Raw genomic sequence first — 14078 nt, forward strand, 5'->3', positions numbered from 1 at the left:
GTGTGTTTCCTAACTCCTGGTTGGGGTCAGTTCTCGTCTGTCTTTCGCCGTTATTTTTGTTTTGTCGGGGTTGTTTGTTTTTCGAGGGCGCACGCTGTTTGTGTTGTCCCTCTGTCGGCTGTCTGGGACGGTGTATGTACTTTTGGTGTTCCGGGCAGCCTTTCCAAGATGCTGGATGGTCTCCGGAGCACAATACACATTTTGGCGGCTCGCTCTCAGGTTTCCGGCAGTCCTTTGTGGCGTGGAGGCCCGCGCACTTTACGCACCTCGCCGGCATGTTGCAATAGTTTGCCGTGTGCGTTAGGCGCTGGCAGCGGTGACACTGCGCGCGACCTTCCTTGGGACGGTAGGTTTCTACCGTCACCTTTGTGTGGAGGATATACCGCACTTCGTATATCCTCTCACCGCCCGAGCCCCTGGGGAGGGAGACTTTGTACGTTGGCTCACGGATGAGCCTTCGTGAATTGCGTGCTCGTTTTTTGAACTGGTGCACGTATGTAGGGCTGAACCCTATCTCTACAAGGGCCTCTCGTAATTCCTCCTCTAGGACTTGGGCTGGTAGGCCGTGGAAGACCACGTGCAAATCCTTTTTCTCGGGCGGTTGGTGATTAAAGTGCGGTACCTCCCTTTCTCTTAGAAAGGCTGCCGCGGCATAGTAATCGCTTAGGGACTCGAAGTAGTACTTGACCGAGTCACCCCGGAAGATGGCCTTTAAGGGGCCTGATATCTTGCTCTTTATATCTTTGTTTAGTTTGGTGTACCCCTCTAATTGGTACACCACTATTGGAGGTACATTCCTCGGATTTGTCTCGTCCTCTCCGCTGACGGTGGGCTGTTGTCGACCCGCGACGGCGGGAGTCGAGTTGTCGTCGTGTGATGTAGAGGTGCAAGGTGCAGGTGTATCCCCTGGTGGTGCTTGTTGTGGTGGCGGTGGCGGGTTGACGTCTGGAGAGACGGTTTTCTCGCCTTCTTCATCCGAGTCCCCTAGGGCCTCAAATCGGTTGGGACTCTCGAAATTGTGTGGAATTCTTGTGGGTATTTGTGATTTTCTCTTCCCTGCCCCTTGCTGTTGTCGTGGGGTGGAGTTTTCTGGTGTGTTTGTCGCCGTCGGTCTGTTCGCAGATGCGGAAGTCGACGCGACGCGGTTGGTTGGGCTTTTGTGCGTGGGTTTCGTGGTGCCGACGCGGGTGCCCGTTGTGTTCTTTTGTGTCGCGGACAGAGCGCGGTTTTGGCGGCTCTGTCGGGTTGTGAAGTATTTGACGCTCGCCGGTTTGGCGAGTTTCTTTTTTGACATTTCTTTCGCTAATATCTCACTCTCCTTCTCTCGTCCCCGCTGTTCATCGGGAGAGAGGAGTCGTGTTGTTGTGTCATTTGGCACGGTCGTGCCGTCTGTTTGGGACTTTTCCCCGTCTGGTGATGTGTTTTTTGCCAGTTTTGTATGGGGACCTATTTTCCCCATATTCTGGCTGGTGGAGGTGGTTGTTGGTATACCTCACGGGGAGGGCATTTTCTCCTGTGGTTAGGATATTGTGGGAGATTACTTCTCTATTCCCGACTTTCACTTTGCCCTAATTTATTAAGCCTGTCCTGGCAAAGCGCGGGCTTGTCCCGCCGCAGCAGGGGCCCTGACCTTGCAGCGTTCCCTATGCTATCAGGTCCCTACTATTCCGGCTTTCCAGAATATCTCGCCTATCTTTTTCGACCTGACTGGACACGAACAATTTTGCCTCTTCTCACGGCGTCCCCGGCGGAGTAGGCGGCGGCTGAGAGCGCCCCCAGCTGCTGCGTGGCGGAGCGGCGCGGCGTGCGGACGACCTCACGCTACGGCGGCTCGGCCGCGAGTGCGCCGCGCCGCCAGGCCCAGCCAGTGTCGCGGGCGGGCGCGGACGGCCGAGAGAGCGGCCGCCACTCTGCGCGCCGCCGCGCCGCGCCTCCCGCGCTTGCTACCGCCCAACGTCCGACAGCCTGTGCGGACCAGCCCCAAACCTGCGCCGCAACCACCCGCGCCATTCAAACCACCGAGGATGGGGCTACACACGGCCACACCACAGTCGCCAACCAGTCGCCACGGCAGCGCCGCAAACCACGGCCAAACTGCAGCTACCGCGCGCCACAGCCTTGCTCGGCCCGCCGAGAATCGCCGCCCCCGCCCAAATGCCGCCCCCACAGCCCCAGCCGACGACCCGCCACAATGGCCAAACCTTCGGCAAAACTGGCGCACCGTCGCCGCGCCAGCCCGGCCAGCGCGGCCGCCGCCACAGCCACACAAGCGGAGGCGTGCGGCGATGACGGCCGTGCAAACGCACCTCCGCCGCCCCATCGCCCTCCCACCGTTTCCCGATCGGCCCGCGGCCGTCGGGCCACCTCGCCCGCCAACATTCGCGCCCGTTTCTCACAAAATTGCCCGCCGCAAAACAAAAACGAGCGCCGCCTGCGCAACATGGGCACCGGCCAACCGAGGGAGGCGCCGCCGCCCCTCGCCGCTTTAAGCGAGGGTGGCTAACCGCCATCCGCAACTACAGACGCACCGAATCTGCCTTCAAAAGCACACACCGACAGCCGACCTCTAACATTTAGACTCCGCAAGCCACCCAACGGTGTGTGGCGGAGGGCACTTCACGTGCCACTGTCATTTACCTCCCTTTGCTGTCCCAGTCGCGTATGGTTCGCGGGACGAACTGACAGTCTGCAAAAAAAAAAAAAAAAAAAAAAAAAAAAAAAAAAAAAAAAAAAAAAAAAACGCCTCCGTGCGCGCTCGAATCTCTCTAACCACATCCATTCGTGATCTCCTCGGGAGGTATACGCAATATATTCGATACCCCATCCAGAAACGCAATATCTCGAAACCTGGCGAGCAAGCTACACCGCGATGCAGAGCGCCTCTATTGCAGAGTCTGCCGCTTGGGTTTGTTAAACATCTCCGTAACGCTATCACGGTTACCAAATGACCCTGCGACGAAACGTTGGATCGTCTCCGTCGCCTCCGTCAACGCGACCTGGTACGGATCCCACACTGATGGGCAACACTCACGTATAGGTCGAACGAACGGGTGTTTTGTAAGCCACCTCCTCCTTTGTTGATGGACTACATTTGCTACGCATTCTCCCAATGAATCGCAACCTGGTACCCGCCTCACCAACAATTACTTTTTTGTTTTGTTTTTTTATGATGATCATCCCACTCCCAATCACTCCGCACGCATACTCCCAGATATTTTACAGACGTAACTGCTACCAGTGTTTGTCCCGCTATCATCATATAATCAATCATACAATAAAGGGTCCTTCTTTCTATATTATTCGCAATACATTACATTTGTCTATGTTAAGGGACAGTTGCCACTCCCTGCACCACGTGCCTATCCGCTGCAGATCGCCCTGCATTTTTCGCTGCAACTTCTCTGTATACTACAGCATCATCCGCGAAAAGACGCATGCAACGTCCGACACTATCTACTAGGTCATTTCTATACATTGTGTGTGAAGAGCAATGGGTCCCATAACACTCCCCTGTGGCACGCCAGAGGTTACTTTAACGTCTGTAGACGTCTCTCCATTGATAACAACATGCTGTGTTCTGTTTGCTACAATCTCTTCAGTCCAGCCACACAGTTGGTCCGACATTCTGCAGACTCTTACTTTGTTTATCAGGCGACAGTGCGGAACTGTATCGAACGCCCTCCTCCCGGATGTCAACCAAAATGGCATCCACCTGGGAGCCTGTATCTAATATTTTCTGGGTCCCATGAACAAATAAAGCGAGTTGGGTCTCACACGATCGCTGTTTCCGGAATCCATGTTGATTCCTACATAGTAGACACTGGGTTTCCAAACAACGACATGCTACTCGAGCATAAAACATGTTCTCAAATTCTACAACCGATCGACGTCACAGATATAGGGCCTATAGTTTTGCGCATCTGCTCGACGACCCTTCTTCAAGCCCGGGACTACCTGTGCTCTTTTCCAATCATTTGGAACCCTCCGTTCCTCTAGAGACTTGCGGTACACGGCTGTTAGGAGGTTCTGTCGCGTACTCTGTGTCGAATCGAATTCGTATCCCGTCAGGTCCAGTGGACTTTCCTCTGTTGCTTTTCTATTCCTCCTTGGACACTTATTTCGATGTCGGCCATTTTTTCGTTTGTGCGAGAAGGAACTGCAGTGCGGTCGTCCTCCGTGAAACAGCTTTGGAAACAGGTGTTTAGTATTTCACAGCTTTACGCGTGTCATCCTCTGTTTCAATGCCATCATCATACTTTCCTAAACTTTGGTTGTTGTACCGCGGTGGGTTTTTCCCATCCCTCACAGTTTTACTCGGCACGTACCTGTCTAAGACGCATGTTACGATTGCCTTGCACTTTCTCCATAAACACTCAACATTGTCAGTGTCGGAGCAGACATTAGCGTTTTCATCTGTCTGGTAGTCTCAAATCTGCCTTCTATTACTCTTGCTAAACAGATAAACCTTCCTCCCTTTTTTTTTTTTTTTTTTTTGTATATTCCTATTAACGTCCATATTCAGCGATGCTGCAACGGCCTCTTGATCACTGGGTCCCTGTTCTGCACATACAGAGTCGACAAGTTCGGGGTCTGTTTGTCATCGGTAGGTCCACAGATGTTATCTCCACGAGTCGGTTCTCACTCTGTTTAATTGCTCGCGGTAATTTTCGTTCGGATAGTGCACTCAGTATAATGTCACTCGATGCTCTGTCCCTACCACCCGTCCTGAACATCTGGCACATTGAAATCTCCACCTAAGACTGTAACACGCTGAGGAAAGGAAAATGTATGTCCACATTTTCTCTCACTTGTTCGGCCACTAATGCTGCTGAGTCGCGAGGTCGGTAAAAGGAGCCAATTATTAACCTAGCTCGGCTGTTGAGTGTACCCTCCACCCACAATAGTTCACAGGAACCGTCCACCACTTCTACTTCACTACACAGGATAAACTACTACTAACAGCGACGAACCACTCCACCACCGGTTGCATGCACGCTATCCTTTCTAAAGCACCGTCTGTACCTATAACGATTGCAGCTTCGGTGCTTTCTATCAGCGCTTGACGTTCCGGTACTTTACCAACGCAGAGCTTCGACAGTTGACAGTTGCAATACCGATTGCCGCTTGGTCCCCGCATGTCCTGACCTTGCCCCCGCGCCCGTTGAGGCTGTTGCCCTTTCCGTACTTGCCCAAGGGCCATCCAACCTAAACAGAACCGCCCAGCCCACGCCACACAACCCCTGCTACCCGTATAGCCGCTTGTTGCGTATAGTGGACTCCACCTAAGACTATAACATGCCTTAGACATTCGCGGTGTACACCACCCTAAGGTGAGGTGAGGTTAGGTTAGGTGGACGTGGGTTAGGTTAAGGGTTAAAGTTAGGTTAAGCGTCAAAGTTAGGTTAAGCGTTCGGACGTGAGGCGTCAGCTGGCCGCACCTACCTTACGGCCGGACATCTTAGGTTAGAGGTTAGGTTAGGTTAGGTTAGGTTAAGGCGCCGAGAGGTCCGCGGTCAGGTTACGTTCACCTTCGGGCGCCACACGTAGGTTTCAAAGGTATGTCGGTCGGTCGGTCGGTCGGTCGTCGGCAAGCCGCAAAAACTACAGACGACGTCGACCAAACCGCCGCAAGACCGAGCAGGAGGCAGATATATATATATATATATACACACACACACACACACACACACACACACACACACACACAAAATTAAACACCACCCACCGGCCAAAGGGCACCAAAAACCACAAACCCGAGCACCACGTCGACCAGAGGCAACCCGCCGCTCACGCGACATGGCTGGCAACTAAGGGGCAAACGGCAACGGCGCTTTCCGCACCGGGCCGGATGCACGTACGACAACACCGCTACCCGTACGCAGGCCTCCCATTGCACACAGCCGCTCTGTGTTTGAACATCATCAATGGCGCGCCCGCGGCTCGTCGCGGTCGCAGCCATAACGCCGCCACTTTTGCACCAACACATTCACGCACCGCAAAACAGCTCGCCGACACAGCACAGCCGACAAACAAAAACAACCCGCGACACGCGGGCGGCAACGACAACGACAACAGCAAACAACTCGCACCAAGCGTCCAACAGGTAACAAACGGACAAGCACAGCCTCTGCTAACGGCCACGACGCCAGCGGCACACTGCTCCTTTCCCGCCACACTCGATTCACAACGCACGCACGCGACCCCGTCAACGACACGACACGACACGACACGACACACGACGGGCTCCCTTCCCCGCAAACCTACACCTTTCCGCCACTACGCACAGCTCCACCCGACGCGCCCGTCGCAACGACACTACTGCACGCACTATCCACCCGCCTCCTCATCTCCCCCCCCCCCCTCTTCCCGTACACAACACAACACAGCCAAAAACAACACTCACGACCCAAACATAATAACGACATGGCACGTGCATCGGCGCACACCCCAACCAGTCACCGTCGACAACCACACGCAAGGCACGAAACCGGCGTCCTTCCACGTTGCCATCAAAGCTGCACAAACAACCACAGGAGGAACCACCAACAACGGCCGGCCCGCCCGCCCCAATATTCTCCCACCCTCACCTCACGCCGCAACCACCAAACGCACATTCCCGCTCGCTACCACACACCTCTCGGCAGCCGCTTCGCAAAAACATGACATGACATGACATGACATGACGTGACGTGACGTGACATCATCACATCACGGGCTACGCACGCACACCGACCCACTTTCCTGCCCTTCGCCCTCTTCTTTCCGACGCCTGCCTTCGGCCGAGCACACGTACGTGGCACAACGCCCAACACAGGTCACACACAGTCGACAGGCGCACGCCCAGGCACGCAACGACGCAGCGCCAGCAAAGGCGCCCGCAACACACACCTCCTCTCTCTTCTCGCCGCCGACCGCCAGCCAGCCAGCCAGCCAGCCAGCCACTCGCAATGTGCACTGCCAACCAGCCACACGTCCACCGCGCCGCCTCCGACCACCCGCCAGGGGGCGCTCACGTCGGCGACAACAGCGCGGCCCGCCGCCGGGCGGGCCCAGCCGAACCCAGCCCAGCCGGCGCGCGCTGCTCTGCACTCGGCGCGCCACACATCCTGCTGCAGACCGGGCTCGTCTCTCTGTACGCGTCTGCCCGCATCTCGTCTTCCTGCGCATCAACACAACAAACCCCCGTCACAACGCCACATCACGCACTGCCTAGTCTACCGCCTAAATGCACTCACCAGCCATCCGCTTCGTCTTCGTCTTCGTCTTGTTTACTCGTTGTTGTTGCAGCGGCGCACACAGCCCCGGCCGGCCGCATCCGAGGGTGGCCCGCCGCCAGCGTCTCCTCCTTGGGCACAGGTGCGGTGCCGTGCCGTGCCGTGCCGTGCCGTGCCGTGCCGTGGCGTGGCCGCCCATCCATCCAACCTCACGCATTTGCTGGCCGCCTCTGCTGCAGAAGAAGACAAAAAACGAAACGTACAAACATACACGCACCCACAGCGTGGCCACACACGGACGGGACCGACAGGCTCCAAGGCGACCAAAGGATAAAAACAAAATAAAAAACAAAAAGACGCAAGCAAGCAACAAGCAGGCTGTCGCCTCGCGCCTCTGTCCTTCCGCCCCCGCCCTTCTCTCCCACCACATGCCCACAAACACCACCGCCTCCCCCTACCCGCACCTCCACATTCGCCCCCTCCATTTGTTCCTTTCTCGTTCTTCCTTTCTGTGTGTCTGCGTGCGTGCGCGGGCGGCGCCTCTCAACATCCGCCGGCCGTCCGTCCCGTTTTCGCCGTACCACACACGCCACCGCCTCGCCTCCTCCCCGTCCACCACCGCCGCCCCTGTCCGCCCCGCACAACACCATACACCGCTGCTTGTCCTGGCCGTTGCCACCAAAGGCGCCAGCCGCAAACCGCGCCAACGCCGCAGCGCGCGTGCGTCCTTCCTTCTTGCGCTTCCTTCTCCGTGCCGACGCGGCCTCTATTCCCGCACCCATTCGGCCGACGACACAGCCGTTGGGCTCCGCACTGCGCGTACCGGCGTTACGCACGCACACCCACCCCCCCCTCGCGAACGCACGACTCGTTGTCTTTGTTGTTTCTCCTCTTTCTTAACGTCTTTGTTTGTTGTTTGTTGTTTGTTTGTTTTTTTTTTTTTCGTTTTTCCCCACCGCCACATGTGACACAATGCCTCCCTCCACCTTTCGTTCGTGGTTGCTTGCTTTGTTTCTCTTTCTCATTGGTACAACGTCCGACGCGCTCCATTTCCACCACGCCACGGCCATCAGCCTCCTCAACGGGCAGGCGCAGTGTGCCATTCTCCGGCGCACAGGCACACCGCGCGGTACTGGCGCGGCTCGCTCTCCTCGCCCCCGCGCCACCACGCCACGCCACCGGTGCGCAGCAGCACATATGATGTCACGCAACACGACACGCGCGGTGCGCACACCCCGACCACGCGGCTCTAAAGAGGCATGGCACCGGCGACATGCGCCGCCCCAGCCACGCATCCGTCGTCTCACGTTGTTCACTGCCAGCCGCGTCTGAGGCTACAACCGCACCACCACAACAACGGTCCCCCCTCCCGGCAACACATTTGTTGCACAAACAAACACAACCGCCGAGCGCAGCGCGAACCACCCACACGCGCCCTCCGCGTCTCCTTTCTCCTTTCGCCCCCTCCCATCTCCCGAATATGCCAGCAGCGCAGCGTTACGCGTGCCCCTCACCCGTCCACACTACCGCGAAACGAACACGCCTTCCGGGCCACATGCAAGGGCGCCGTTCGCAACACGCAACGCACTCTCCACCTACCTTCTTTCTCTCGTCCCTTCTCTTTAAAATCAAAACAAACACACAAACCGACCACGGCTAACACACTTTTTCGCGACACCTTTGACTGCGTTATCTTGACCGTGACGGCAGCTATCGACCATCCATTCCCCACCACACACACACACACACACACACACACACACACACACACACACACACACATCATTCGCTACACCGCACACGAAACGGCAAGGGCAAGGCACTCTCTCATAGATTCTTCCTCCGAGCCATATCGGGCGAACGTTGCATCCGGGAAGGCAATGCAATTCAGCCGTCACCACGGCCGACACTTGCAGCCGCGCCGTAAACGCATTTCCGTGCGGCTGCAATGCACGGGAACGTTCCGTTGCTCTAGACAGCGCCTCTCCGTTTTTCCCCTGTTTCGTTTTCCGGTGATTGCTTCTCCTTCTTCTTTTTCTTCGTTTCGTTTCATTATTTTCGTTCCCCTCCTCCACCATTGTTTCCGTCCCCACAGTTTTTTTTGTTGTTTTTTTTTGGCTCATTCCACACGTTCTGCCCAGACAAGACATGACATTCGACCGATCACAGTCAGCCTTTCGTCACCGTTCGCAGCGCCGACGGTGCCACAGTGAGACGGGTGTTCAGACCGACACGTTGCCATGATGCCGATAGACAGCTACTCAGAGCCGCCGGATCGGATCACATCACCGACAAACCGGCCATTTCACCGGGGGACACACAGACAACCGCGTGTACGCCCATAACAACAAACAACGACCGTCGTCGTCTACCGTCACTGAACCGAACACACGTGCACCTTGAATGACGACACCGGCGGGCGTGCGTGCGTGCGTGCGTGCGTGCGTGCGCACAACAATCAATCATTCAATCAACTGCAGAAACGGCTATCAAAATCAAGGGCCAAATAAATATGTACACCACCGTGCGTGTCGCCTACCCCACCCGCCCGTACAATTCTTGCGTCTTCTTAATGACTAGTAAAGACACGTCCATTTTAAAACGTCACCAACACACCTCCACGCCGTACAGCAAAGGGAATAGTAGACGGCAACACAACATTTCACCCTCGCCATCATGTATGTATGATGTGACAACAAACAAACCCGCAGACGGCCCTAACGGTGACATCCAACAATCGCGAGGGGTTTCAATTGCAGTCACGTGACTAACCGGGCAGACAGAGACAAAGAAAGAAGGAAAGGAATCAGCGACACAGACAACACCTCCTGTCTATGTGTCGACAAACAACCAACCAACCAACCAACCAACCACGCCAAGACTCGTGCACGCATAACCACATTCGAGACCACGGCACAACACCACCACCACCACCACCAGCTGCTTCGCAACCAACCAAACCGGGTAGCTATGCGCCGCCTCACACAAACAACAATTCCGCTCTTCCCGCAAAGGCAATTTGGTGGCCCTGAAAAGGGCCGTTTTGCCGCTCTCGCAACGGAGGGGAGCTCCCTACAGCCTTAACCCCCTCACTTGGAGCTCGTGTACTTGGTCACCGCCTTCGTGCCCTCGCTCACGGCGTGCTTGGCCAGCTCGCCAGGCAGCAAGAGCCGCACAGCCGTCTGGATCTCGCGGGACGTGATGGTCGAGCGCTTGTTGTAGTGCGCCAGGCGAGACGCCTCGGCCGCAATGCGCTCGAAAATGTCGTTCACGAAGCTGTTCATGATGCTCATCGCCTTCGACGAGATGCCCGTGTCGGGGTGCACCTGCTTCAGCACCTTGTAGATGTAGATGGCATAGCTCTCCTTCCTCTTGCGCTTCTTCTTCTTGTCGCCCTTCGAAATGTTCTTCTGCGCCTTGCCAGCCTTCTTGGCGGCCTTCCCGCTAGTCTTGGGCGGCATCTCGAACGTACAGCAAGCAGCAAGCGCTCCGCTCTAGTCAGCGTCTCCCCACACAGTGGCACCCGCCGCTACCGCAACACCGCACCTTTACCAGCTCGCCCTGTTGCGGCCGCCGACCAATGGGGCGCGCGCGCAACCGGCCGCCGCACCCGAGCCCATAAAGGGACCCCCACCCTAGTCCCGCCGCAAGGCAAGGAATCGTGCTGCAACTGTAGAGGAGCACACCCTGCCAGCTACCTAGGGTGCCCTGCATATCGGCACGCCAGGGATCGCCACAGGGGAAAACATACCTACGGTGACCGCTCTCAAAGACCGGCAAATAAAACGGCACCCCAACAACCGCCCCCCTACCGACAATTTAGACAGCCAACAACAAGAGTGTACGCATCGCGTACATACTCAGCAACAGTAGGCGATCCCAACAAACCACCCGACCCAAACCAGGTTCCTGGAAACGGAGAACTGCCTAGGGAAGCCCTTCAGCGCCCCCCAAAGCCCAGTCTGCATCAATCAACCGAGGACGCAATTATTCAGGGACTCGCCTCGTCGATCAAAATGCTGCAAGAACAGATGACCCACTTGGTCAACGTTCTTGCCAGCATCACGCGCCTTCCAGCCGAACTCGCTTCGGCAGCCGAGCAGTCGCAGATCACAGCGACTACCACAGGAAACCCCATTCCCCACCATGGATAGACGACCTAATATACAAGGTCTCAAAATCTGCGTCTTCAACGCAGACGGTCTATTCAACCAAGCCCTCGAATTTAGAGAATTCATAAAAGAGGAAAACATTGACGTATGCCTAGTAGCCGAAACACACCTTAAACCAGGGGTAAGGGCATCTGTACCAAATTACAATTGCTACAGACGCGATCGGCCCACTGCAGGAGGCGGGGTCGCAGTATACGTCAAACGAGGCATAGAACACCACCGGGTGTACCCACCAGCAACCCAACAGATAGAAACGGTCGCAATACAAATAGCCACCGTAACAGGACCCCTCACAGTCGTTGCAGCCTACCGCCCCCCTTCCCCAACGCTTGAAGAGGACGACATAGCTGCATTAAGCCAAATAAGAGGCAAGCTCCTAATAGGAGGAGACCTCAACGCCAAACACGCAGACTGGCACTCAAGAGTAAGTAATAGAGCTGGTCGACAACTGCAACGACTCGCGCGCACGCATCAGTTCCAAGTGTGGGGCCCAGAGGAACCCACCCACTTCCCGAAAAACGGGAGCAGGGCGGACGTCCTCGACATTGCCCTCACAAAACACATCATGGGTTTTGTGTCCGCAAGTTCCATGAACAGAATGTCGTCGGACCACAACCCTGTCATTCTCGAGGTCGATATGGGAGAATGGCTCTCTATCCCACAGCTAAGAACCTCACACAAACACACAAATTGGGAACAGTTCCGCGCCAATATAGCTACAGAACTGACCCAAGCCCCGCCTCCAACAGCAGACACTGTCGAGCAAACGCTGGAAGACCTCACGAAAGTGATCCTGCAGGCAGCTGAGGAAGCCACGCCTGCGCCAGCGGGACTCCCCCGCCCCAGGCAACTTCCCCAGCACCTGCTTGCACAAATAAGGCACAAAAACAGGATCGCCAAAGAGTGGAAACTCACAGGCAACAGAAACACAAGGAGGCTGCTCAACAGACTACAAAGAGAGTTGAAAGTTGCGCTCACTGAGCACCGCAACCAGCAATGGTCCGAAAGACTATCAACTCTCAACTTAGAAGACCACAGTCTATGGCAAGCCACAAAACAGTTCACGAAAAGACGCGCAAAAATGCCGCCTCTGCACGGCGAACGTGGACTGCAGTTCAGCGCCGTAGACAAAGCAAACGCGCTAGCCGACGTGTTCGAGAAACAATTCACGCCAGCAGAGGCACAGGACAGGGAACACGTCGAAACAGTTCGCAGACAACTGGCCACCTTTTTAGCAGCAGAAGACGAAGATGAATACACGCCACTCTTCAGCCCAGAAGACGTGGCAGGAGCCATCAAGTCACTGCCAACAAAAAAGGCACCAGGCCACGACCAGCTCACCAACGAACTCCTAAAACATATCCCGCCACTGGCAATAACCCACTTAGCTGATATCTTCAATGAAATTACGCGATCACTAAAATTCCCGACCCAGTGGAAACACGCAGAAGTAGTCGCGATCGCAAAACCAGGGAAAGACCCGGTGTTCCCGCAGCACTACAGACCAATTAGTCTCCTGCCCACCCTCAGCAAACTGTACGAGCGCCTCCTCTTAACGCCGATTCAAGATCACATCAGAAGAGAGCAAATTATGCCAAAATTTCAATTCGGTTTCCAGCAACAACACTCAGCCCCCCAACAAATAATGAGGGTAGTTGAAGCAGCTACAGAAAGCTTCAACCGAAAGGGCTACTGCGGGATTGTCTTATTAGACGTTGCCAAGGCTTTTGATTCAGTCTGGCACACCGGAATCTTGCACAAAATGTACACACAAGGCTTCCCAGGGACGATAGTAAAACTTATACAGAGCTATCTAACCAGTAGGACATTCTCCGTTAAGATCGACAGATCACAGTCGAGCAGGAGAAGGATACGCGCTGGAGTGCCCCAAGGGTCTGTACTGGGTCCTACCCTGTACAACCTCTACACAGCCGACATCCCTGTCACGCAGCACGTACAAACAGCGCAATATGCAGACGACACCGCATTCTTCTCCTGCTCCACGAACAGGAACCTGGCAACAAGACGACTACAAACAGCACTCAATAGGACTGACTCATGGGCCAAGAAATGGCGCATCTCATTGAATACTGAAAAGACCCAGGCACTAATGATAACAAGACGCCTCGGAAAACGCCGCCCCCTAAGAAGACCCATCCAACTGCTGCAGCTACAAGGGCAAAATCTCCCCTGGAGAAACACGGCGAGATACCTCGGTGTGACACTGGACAAGCGCCTAACTTGGAAGTGCCACATCGAGGAACTCCGCAAGAAAGCCCTTGGCAGGATGCAAGTCCTCTACCCTGTATTAAATGAACGCAGTTCACTAGACCCCAGCACTGGAGTAGCGGTCTATAGAAGCCTTATTAGGCCGATACTGGAATACGCATGCCCCGTATGGGGATATGCAGCCAGATCGACAATAGGCCGCCTACAAAAAATACAAAACAGAGCCCTCCGGAGGGCCCTTCACGTACCTCCACGATTCCCCACAGCAGATCTACATGCTGCTGCGGATATCGAATCGCTACAAACACGGTTCCGACGCCTGGCAGAACAGTTTTATGCCACAGCCGGTACCGCACAAAACCAGCTCATCAATACACTAGGTCAATATGACCAAAGAAATGACAAATACAAGAGACCAAGATCAATACTCTCCTGAGTAAAGAAACAGAATCACACAACTCTC

The sequence above is a fragment of the Schistocerca nitens genome, chromosome 9 (assembly GCF_023898315.1).
Source record: "Schistocerca nitens isolate TAMUIC-IGC-003100 chromosome 9, iqSchNite1.1, whole genome shotgun sequence".
In the NCBI taxonomy this organism is placed as follows: domain Eukaryota; kingdom Metazoa; phylum Arthropoda; class Insecta; order Orthoptera; family Acrididae; genus Schistocerca; species Schistocerca nitens.